The sequence below is a fragment of the Argiope bruennichi genome, chromosome X1, assembly GCF_947563725.1.
Source record: "Argiope bruennichi chromosome X1, qqArgBrue1.1, whole genome shotgun sequence".
Taxonomy (NCBI): Eukaryota; Metazoa; Arthropoda; class Arachnida; order Araneae; family Araneidae; genus Argiope; species Argiope bruennichi.
Window position 1 is genome coordinate 101,769,386 of NC_079162.1, and position 11,045 is coordinate 101,780,430.

An 11,045-nucleotide genomic window follows, 5' to 3' on the forward strand; every position below is an offset into this window, starting at 1 on the left:
TTAACTCATTAAGGAGCGAAATAATTTGAAAATAATTCAAATTTGAGAATTTGGAAAAAAGGCAAACACAAATTTACTTATATTATAAACTAATTACTTGTATTTAAGTAAATTAAGCAATTCCATAATATTTCCTTGAAAAGAAAAAAAAGAGTCTGGTTTCGAATATTACGAAAACATCTCTATTTACGAATCAAAGGACGGATAAAATATGTTTAAATCCTTTCAACTATAGTCACTTTTTATGTCAGTAATTAAAATACAAATAAAATAAAACCGAAGCATCATAAATGAATGGCCCAAGTTTTTTTTAAAATTGCATTTTGAATTCCAGTATTTCTGACTGGATGACATTAAACATTTCTTAAATCTAACATTTAGCTTCCAATAAATGTCCATTACATTAAATAATACAAAATGCAACATTGTCATAGACAAATTCCCTGAAAGACCTAAAACAATCACACGCAGATTGGCACAGCTTAAAGACAAATCAAACCTTGCCGATTGAGATCTAATGAGAGTCTCTGCGAAATTTACTATCTGCCGAAAGCAAAGAGAAACCTTTTATTATCAAAGAAAATGAATTTGGACTTGAATAACACAAGCTCAGTGGTTTGCAGTTTAGAAAGCATTCCCAGAAGCATTTGTGAAGTTTAGTAGATTCCAATCACTCGTGGGGGAAGAGTATAATCCAGGAATGTTCTGCACCACCGACGAACTCCACTGATGTTTTCGCAACACATTTTGTAAGTGTTGGGATCTTTGGTAACTTTGGTACACTTTTCGCAAGTGTTTCTCCTCTCGGAACCAGGTGCACACAAGAGCAGGAATCTGAATGGATCAGTTGTAGGTTCAGCAGTTGTTGCTGTTTGTAGTGCCTCTTCGATTGTAGTTCCTTCAATTTGAGGAGTCAATGTGCAGATAATCAATGCAACGCACAGCAAAACCCGCAGTGTTTTCGACATCATGTTAATCATGTTAACCTGGAAGAAACGAAAATAGAATGCCAATCAGAGATAAGATCTTAAAAAAAGGCATATGACAAGTTAACAAGAAATACTCCACTTGTTGCCAAATCTTTAAGAAAGATTTTTTAAAAATTGTTTGAATGTTTTATAGAATTTATAGCCAATTTTATGCTTTTGATCATTTTTCCATACCAAATATAAATAGTATTTTTAGTAAAATATGAATTATAAAATAAAACATGATTCATTAAAAGTAAAATATTTATAGCGTTTTTGTCTCATTAGCGCTTTGCAGAAATGATTAACATTTAAATATTTTAAAGTTAGGCCAAGAGAACATAAAAATCATAAGATAAATACATAAAGGAGAATATATTCATTCTGTAAAAAACAACTACTCGAGAGCAAAAATCATTGCCAATGAATGCTCCATACTATGAATCAGTTATATTAACTGAGAATAAATTTGTTCCATCAAAATAGTTAGCTGATGCTAAAGTGACCTGATTTTAGCGTCTACTAAATAAACGGTTCCATCTATGATTAAAAATACTATATCGTATGCTAAATGATATACTAGAAACGAAATGAAACTGTGAAGAACTTTTAAATGCCCTATCTGTATGAGCACTTTTGAGTTTCTGGTACATCCGAATAGCGGTAAATTGATAAATAATAATAAAAACAAATTAAAATGGAAGGAAAAAAGCAAACACAGCATGACACTTTATCGCAGAATTGGTTCCGGCTGTAGAAAATAACCCCTTTAAGTAAACATTTTTTGTATGACTTAGCAAATTTACCAACTGGACAAATTATTTCTTCACAGAGTATTTCTTACTGTGGAGTAAAATAATGTCTATCAAAACAGCGAAGAGAATGCCGTGGAAGGAACAAAAAAAAAACTACATGATTATGTATTATGTCCCTTCGAACTCAAAATGGTCACAGAAAATTTAGATTTAGAGATGGAACTACTTGTTGCTATCACATGTATAACTAGTGATATGCCTAACTCAGAGAAGCTCAGTCGGTTCGTTAATATTTCTAAATGTAGAAATCCAATGAATATATATTTTATTCAGATGGATTTTACAGAAATGCAATTTTTTATTTGCAAAAGCAGTCCAAATAAAATTCTAGTATAACTCCATAATTTCGCTGAATATACTTCGAGTGCAAGCTTTCACAATAGAATCATAAATAAATAGCATGAGAAGCTATGAAAAAATTGGTGTTCATCATAAAATTTTAATTTTTTTTCATTTCTTCAACGAGTTGACGTTTTGTTCTATAAAGGCGGCATTCAAATTGATTAAAATCATTTAACGGCCACTAGAATCCTGAAATCCTATGCCCATGTCAGTTAATGGATAAACTTTATGTGCTGTTTGATGCCAAACCAATGCATCTAATAATAATATCTCAATCTAATAATAATAATACCTAAAATAAATATCCCATTTTTTAGCTAATATAATAGCTTAAAATTTTCATAGGTATTTGAATAAGTTGAAAAAAAAATCTACAAAAGTAAAAAGTTTTCCATTAACAGGAATCGTGATAATAATAAATGATAGAGGAGAAAAACGCCGACAAAAATTTTCAGATTATTTTTGAGCCCGTGTTTGCTAACTGAATCATTTTCTGTCTATGTGTATTTCTAAAGTATGTAAAAAATGCAGATTACTGCAAACTCATTGGTTAAGCTCGACAAGCAATATCAGTTGAATTCCATAAACACTTAAGATCAAGTCCGCTATCAGGTATTAGATGAAACTCTACATTTTTTTGTTTGTTACTGATTCATGATCGTAAATAAAAATGTCTAATCAGTTATTGAGATTTCTACACTTTAACATTAAGAGTTCTTGACTTTTTTTATGGTCTATGCTTCGCGATAAAGAATATCGAGTTCTAGCTTCTACTGAAAAATTCTATTGAAACTACAATAATGCTTGCCTAATAGTAAAAAATTTTATTTCAAAAAATCTGAAGAATTCCATTTTTTTCCCTCCCATTCAGAATATATTTCTAACTTAAAGAATTCACTGAAAGAGTCAATCGAAATTTGTTCGAATAACATTCATCCAAGTTAAAATATTCGATTCAGTCTTAAATTTGAACCGAGTTCAAACCTTTTCAGCAAAGTTTTGGATCTGGCATTTTGCTTTTTCCTTATTTCAAAATATGTGAAATGGCTTCAGGCATTAAATTTGATTAATTAAACTGATCAAGAAAATTTTCAGCTTTACTTCTCAATTTTCTCAAGTTTCTAGTTTTTTTTATTACACTTATTTATTTTTATGGCACTGTAGTAATATTGAATGAGACAGCAAATAATAGATTTTGAGGTTAACAAAGACTACGATAATAGCCTGGTTGTGACAATAACTGAGGTGATGATAGCATGATTTACTGTCATTTTCTTTGATTTGATTTTAAATCACATTGTAAAAGTCATTCATATAGAAAAAATATCATTAATTTATTACAGAGCATTTTAAGCTATAGGTACTGGTTTGAAGTGTAATTGCTTGCATGAGTTTCAAGGTCGTTTAATACTGGCATAGCTACTGCGTTTCTTTAAAGTTGGCCTAAACGTCTTAAGTAAAAATAATCCAGAGCGACATCTTTGTTTAAAGAATATAAAATTTTTAATTGAAATATATTTAACAAAATGTCTCTTTATTTATAATTCGATATCCAAAATTCATCACGTCCGCAGTTCTGGTGCATTTTAGATTAGCTGTTCGCATGGCTTGAGATTTTGAAGCAGAGTGTCTATCGTCTGAAGACGATTCAAATTTAGAAAGTATTTTCAAAAATTCTTAAATAGCTTCAAAAAGGGACATTAGATTAAATAAACTAATTGTTAGTTAATCAATGACTATATCTTTTATTCTTTACATGATTGTGATCGTACAAGAGTTTTTCGCGTATAAATAAGGCCATGAAATATTTTTAAACCCAAAATTTGAAACCAAACAAATTGAAGAAACAACCAAAGAAAAAAACCTTAATTTATAGGGTGAAAACCGTTCACAAAGTTACAAAAACGAGTTTTCATATTGTGTATATGAAGACAAATCACATAACAAATCTATTCCGCATGGAGAACTCACCATGTATCTGAATAGCAAAATTATCAGTTTTGTAGTATCTTTCAGCATAGAACTTAGCTAAGATAATGAGAAAATGATAATGAGTAAAAGTTAACTTAGATGCTTAAGATTTATGTTTTCTTACAAATGTTTACAAAGCTATGAAAATTGCGTCGCTCTTTTACCACAGATATTTCATATCAGATTGCATAATTTATAAGCGTTCGATTTTTATAAACTGGGTAGGCGTAGAAAATAAATCATTAAATTGTAGATTGACACGGTATTTCATTATTGATTAAAGGATGGACTTATCTACCGTTATGAAAAGAATAAGGAAATAAAAAATGCGTGGCAGAACATCTAAAGTAAATTACCGTTTCAACAACTAAATTTATGTCGCATGTTTTATATCAACGACAACGGTGTTTTCGAAATTCAGCTGCTTCTGGATCTACAAAAAGTAGTGACCATGACTTTGTAACATATACATCACGAAGAAGCATTTTTGAAATAAGGTTTCAGTCCATTCTTTCTAATTCGTTACGTCTAAGAAGATAATTTACTAACAGTCAATTTACCATTTTTGAGAAAAAAAAATTCATTCTTTTATTTGAAATAAAATGGTTCATTTGAATGCAGAAGTTATTTCATTCTGATTTTTATAGAAAATTAAAATTAAACTGGGAATCAAAGTAAAGCAAAATCATCAAATGTTGAGAGTTTTTTTTTTTTACTTTAAAATTTGCGAACCATATTATTTATGGATGTATATCGATGATTAGTGATAAACTTTTGCTATTAAATTAGTAATTTTCGAGCTTTAAATCAAGTTGCAATCAATTGTACCAGCAGATACAAAAAAAAAAAAAAAAAAAAAAAAAAAAAAACGTTGAGCAAAGCAAGTTTTTTTTATATGGCAAAAATTCAAATTTGATAATCAAGAATTTTAAATCAGAACAAACAAGCATTCAGAAGTGTGATTCATATCCATGAAGAACAGAAAGTATTTAACTACCATTTTAATACTGAAAGAGGCTTGAACTCTCTTAGAACTACAATGTGAAACTATGCGTTATCAATTAATTCCTTAATGAGGCCATTTAATTACATTAAGGCATTCACTCTGTTTCTAATTAATAGGGCTTCGCATATAATGACTTTACTACATTTCAGTAAAAATTAGTTAGATCTCTCCTAATTTGATAATTTTTTCTCATGTTTTCAAATATTTCTAAGTTTAGAACTTCGAGTTTACGATAACCATCTGACATTTTACAATGCGATTTTTCCCGCTGAGATGTTCGATTCTTAAATTTAATTTGCATCATGTTTAAACTTAATTTTCTCTAAGTATTTTATCAAGGGTTTTTTTTTTTGTGAAAATAAAACTGTTTTATCTGAATTGTTTAATTCACATTCACTTTTTAAAATTTTATATATGAATTAATCCTGAAAATTTAAATCACGAAAATAGAAAACATTGAAAGAAACTTTTCAAGTATAAATAGATTATAAATAATTTCAGAATATAGGTTGATTAGTATTTTCAAAGATAAATTTTGAAAACAATATAAAGAAATAAAGAAAATAGATACACAATAGAAAAAGAAGATACATCTCATATCTCAATAATAATTCAAGATAAACTAAGGCACTGAAATTAAACTGCGGAAAATGTGGAATTATATAATAAGGCTTTACCAGTAAACGAAAAACTTTTATCAGATCTTTACAAACAAAAAGATAATAGACCTAAGATATAAATTAAAGAAATATCGTTAGTATTATAATAATGCTGAAAAGTAGATATAGTTCATCTGCTTCATTTAACGACGGATACAATTCAAATTCTTTTCCAGAAAAAGCAATTTTAAATGTTGAAAATGAACCCATTCCAGGCGTTCAAAAGCATTTCGAAATAACCCATTAACTCATAAAAACTAAGAAAATCAACTTAAATAAAATATCAACAAATTTCTTTTTACATCAATATTTTTTCAACACACAACTCGCAAAGAATACAGAAGAAAGAGAAAAATAAAAAAAAATAAAAATCATAGAGATATTTAATGTCTATCTTATCTTATTTTTATTTCGTACTTAAAATCTGGCATACTGATAAACGACTTTCTGTTTCTATTTTCTCTGAAACCGATGTATTTTTAATCGGAGAAAGAATAAAAAAATAAAAATAGCTCAAGCGATCGAAAAGTTTCGTAAAGCGAAACTGAAATATTTTGCAGGAGTAAATTTAATCTATAATTATAGACTATTTAAAATATTCACAGCTATGAAATTACAAATATAACTGAAAATATTTCTATATTTCATCCATTTATAATAGTTTAAGGCCATTAAGTAAAGAGATGAAAATATCATTCATGATAAATCATTTTCTTGATTTACTTCAAATTACACAAAAGTCATTGCAGTCGTGGGCGCTTTGAGATATTTCATAATGATTTTCAGGAATTTACGTGAAATGCATCGATTATTTTTTATTAATTTAAAATCTTTTTACAATCATTAAAATTTTTGCATCATCATCTTTCTCATTTTCGAACAGTTTGTTCCATTTTATCTTGCCTGATCCCAGGGCACATTGTGACAAAAAGAAATTAATGCTTCTAAATTTATGTCCTTTTATTCTTAATTCAAACATACCATTATACGTTCTCAAACAAATCAATAACATTTTTTAAGCAAACTGCCAAAGACAGTGGTCGAACACAAAATAAAAAAATAACCCGATTTAGTTTGTAACACAAAATAAGCTTTGCGTAGCTAAATCGGCAGTACCTGATTTCATTTGAATAATAAAAAAGCAACATTGTTTTAAGGTATCTACATATTGGTATGCAAGTTTCGGCATTTTTGTTAGCCTAACAGGTTCCTGCTTGCCCCATAATGGTTCAACGACATCCGCTTTCTACGTCCTGATAAAATGTCCATTTTTTATTTTCTATGATCTGAAAGGCCTTCAGAGCATATCAGATGCTTTATATTAACAGTAAATTCTCAGATGGTATTTATTCATTCGTATAATTTTCATGACCGAAACTTTTAGTCGGAAGTTTTTTTACACTAAGTTTATGCAAGAAATAGCTCCACAGACTCTTGCTTAAAGTTTATGAAAAAAACTTTTAATAACTTCACACATAAATTTAATAAAATACTGTAACCTTTAGATCGTTTTCCCATTTTCAAATCCATTAATGAACTTTTACATTAACGAAGTATTTAAATAAAATAAACCAGAAATTTACCATGATATTATATTAATGTTATTTTTGTTGAATATTTTTTCTGTTCTTATTCTTTGTACAGAGAAAATATAATTTTTAAATTACATCTAATCTAATGAAATTCCAATAATAATATAAATTTTAACAAAAACAGAGTTTAAAATTCTGAAATCAATCGAATAAGTAAATTATTCTTAATTTTCAAGAATTTAATTATAATGAGCAACAAATAAAATTCGAAGAGCATTAAAATACTTTCTGCACTAATTGTCTTTTAAATGCTCACATTGAAAAAACAATTTCTACTTCTATAAGCTAACTTTAAAGTGAACACAAATTCATTTTAATGAATATATTGATCGATTTCTAATAAACAGCGAGGATATTCTCGTTAAAATTTCGTCTTCATAAAAAAAAAATAATTATTGTTTTAATTATAATTTTGGCTTAATCGCTCAATTGTGGTAAAATTATTTCTATTAATGTATTAAAATGAGTAAAAGCGACGAATTTTTTTTTAATTATTGGGAATTCTTTGTAAAATATTATAATTTAAAGGAAAAGAATAATAATTGTAATAACTATTATAATTATTATAACTGTTATAATTATTATAATATTATAATTACTATTATATTGGTTACTAACCATAAAATAATAATTATAATTTTAAAGAAAAGAAATATAAGAAAAGTTTTAAAATATTTCCTTAAATGGTTTATCGAAGAATAAAGATTGTATATTTTGACAATCATAATAATTTAACGGTTGTCAAAAATAATGCAGTTTTTTACAAATGCAACACTGCAAACAAACGTATGAAGGAATGAAAAATTCCTTTCCTCAAATTAATCAAATCAATAAAAATGAATTGGCTGGTGTCCTTGCATATTGATAGCGCATCTTCCCCATGATCTGGACGTCCCGGGGTCGAATCCCGGTTCGGGCATGGTTGTTCTTCATCTGTGTTCTATCTGTGAGGTGTGTGAATGTGCCCCCCTGTAAAAAGGGGTAGTGCAAGCGAATGTGTGAGTTTTATCTTCATATGAGCTAGAAGTCAGACTTCTGCCCTCGGGTGCTCAGGGGTCTTTACCCTCAGTAACTACTGCACCCACTTTCCCTGGTAATGCGAACACAACATCATCAATAAAAAAGAATTGCATTTAAAATCCGAATATTTTGACCGCCTATTATATCAACAAAACTACCGTGTTAATAAACGCATGCCTTTAAAAAAAGAATACATACTTTAAGGTTAAAATGGCACTTTTAAAAGCTTCTTAAGAAATTATACTTTTTTAAAAAGAAACTAGCGCGACTCTACAAGTATTTCCAACAACGCGCGTAAATGAATAAAATAAAGCGAATAGTACTCAAATTTATCAAAACGGAAAAGATAGCATGATGACTTAATTTGAGAATCACTATAACGTAATGGTCAACAACAACACCAATATTTCAACTAATGCATGCAAATTAAAATAAAAAAAAATGGCATAAAAATTCTTTTTCAGAAATTTTGGTACTTAAAAAAAAACTAGCGTGACTCTACAAATATATCTAACAACGCGCATAAATAAATAAATGAATAACGCGAAAATTATTTTACTGAAATCTTTCGAAACGGTGGAGATAGCATTATGACTTACTTTGAGAATCACTATCCCATAATAGTCAACACCACCACCAATATTTCAACTAATTCATGGAAATTTATATAAAAATGGCATAAAAATTCTCTTTCACAAATTTATCAAAACGGTGAAAAAAAAAAGCATTTAAAATCAGAACAGTTTGATTAAATGAATAAAAGAATAACGCGAAAATTATTTTGCTCAAATTTACCAAAACGGCGGAGATAGCATGATAACTTAATTTGAGAATCACTATAACGTAATTGTCAACAACAACACCAATATTTCAACTAAAGCATTCAAATTAATATAAAAATGGCATAAAAATTCGTTTTGACAAATTTATCAAAACAGTGAAAAAAGAACATTTGAAATCAGAACGGTTTAAAATTTGACAGCATTCCAAGCGAAACGCCTATATTTATGATGCCCTTAAAAAACGGAATCATAATGTCATTTCTAGCTAAAATAAAATTTGAGTGAATGTTAAGAATATTTCCGTTAATGCGTATAAATGAATATTATAATGAATCGACGTAAAAATTCATTTTCTCAAATTTATCAAATCGGTGAAAAAAGTGCATCAGCCGTTCTGATTTGATTGAAATCAGAACGGCTTGAAATTTAATAGCATCTTAAGCGCCTATGTTAATGATGTCTTAAAAAAAGAAGCATAATGCTATTTGTAGCTAAAAAAAATTTTTAAGTGAATGTTAAAAGTATTTCCAATGTAATGAATGTCAAAATAAATCGTTAAATTCATTAAAATTCGTAAACTTATGTCTGCCTCGAAAAAAGAAAGTACTTACAGTAAGGCTGAAGCAAAATGTCACTTATGGCAAAGTAAATTTCTGTAGTCTCTCTCCTGCACGTCTGCTCGAAGGTAGAGACGAGTGATTTAAAGGATCAACGGCCATCCCGATCTGCCAATTATAGTGCATCCGCACGGCATCCCTCAGGTTTCGAAATTGGTGATAACGTGCGGTAACCTTTGGAATGACTTTTGCTTTCTTTAAGTGCAGACACGTTCTCGCACTTTTTTATTTATTCATTTTTTTATTACGTTGGAGCGGTGAAATAAATTCTTTTTTTATCATCAATCAAAGATCGATAATCCTCATTTCTTCACACCACTCTTAGTCGGTTAATCAAATCTATATCTGTTCAGATTAAAGAAAAGATTATTCGTATTTTCCCTCAGGTTGTTGAGTGTTTTTCTTCCTGATTCTAGGAGCACTCTATCGGGTACAAAAAAAAATTCCTTGAAAGCAACAGATTGTAAACAGAGAACAGTATTTGAAAGAAGCGCCGTATAATAATCAATTATGCCAAAAAGTTGCCAGTTCAAAATAGTTCCAAGAATTTCGTCGGAAGAATTACAAGGAAATTAGAAGTGCAAGGGAAAAAATAAGTTTCACAGTCATATTTTCAGAAGCATCGCTTGTTTCTATGTCTGTTATAGCCGGCTGGAAAAATTTAAAATTCGTATTTCAAAACTGAAGTTGAAAGTTTAGCTGCGCTTAGCTTCATAGCCAAAGGTAAATCAAAGACTTAATACTATCAATGCGATATGATTACTAAATATTTTTTTAATAATAACTTCCAGCCTTTGATATGTATGGCAAAGAAGTTATACTTATCTCAATACTCTGTCGGAAGAAAATTTAATTTATAAAAAATAAAATAGCTTTATTTCTATGCGCATGCATGCGCACAAGGGTAAAACTTATAAAACTAAATAAATAAAATAAATTAATTACTATGTCGTCTGTGTTATTCTTAGATTATTAGTTCCTTTAAAGGTAATAACATCTTGAAACTATAATATTGCATCAAACGAAGTTACACATATGAGTTTTGATTTGTTATTTTCCTGTCTGCATGCTGTAATCTCTAAAGCTATCATAATTGAACTATTAGTAGTTTATAATTTTAAAGCGTTACAGAATTTTGAAATTAATCTAGTACCACATTAACGTGGAATTAATTTTACATATTAGCAACATCGGCATATATTGCAATGAAAATTTATTAAATGTAAAAAAAAAATCATAAATTAACAAATTTTATACAGTGCAAATCAATTCA

General features: G+C 28.7%; 1 long non-coding RNA gene across 1 annotated transcript; it reads right to left on the reverse strand.

Annotated features, from left to right (window-relative positions):
- Positions 1-804: 804 nt before the first annotated feature.
- LOC129959487 (uncharacterized) lies at positions 805-9,962 on the reverse strand. The gene is made up of 2 exons (XR_008783444.1): positions 9,767-9,962; positions 805-986 (listed from the first exon to the last, which is right to left on the reverse strand). It is a non-coding gene; the product is annotated as an uncharacterized LOC129959487 (long non-coding RNA).
- Positions 9,963-11,045: the final 1,083 nt, after the last annotated feature.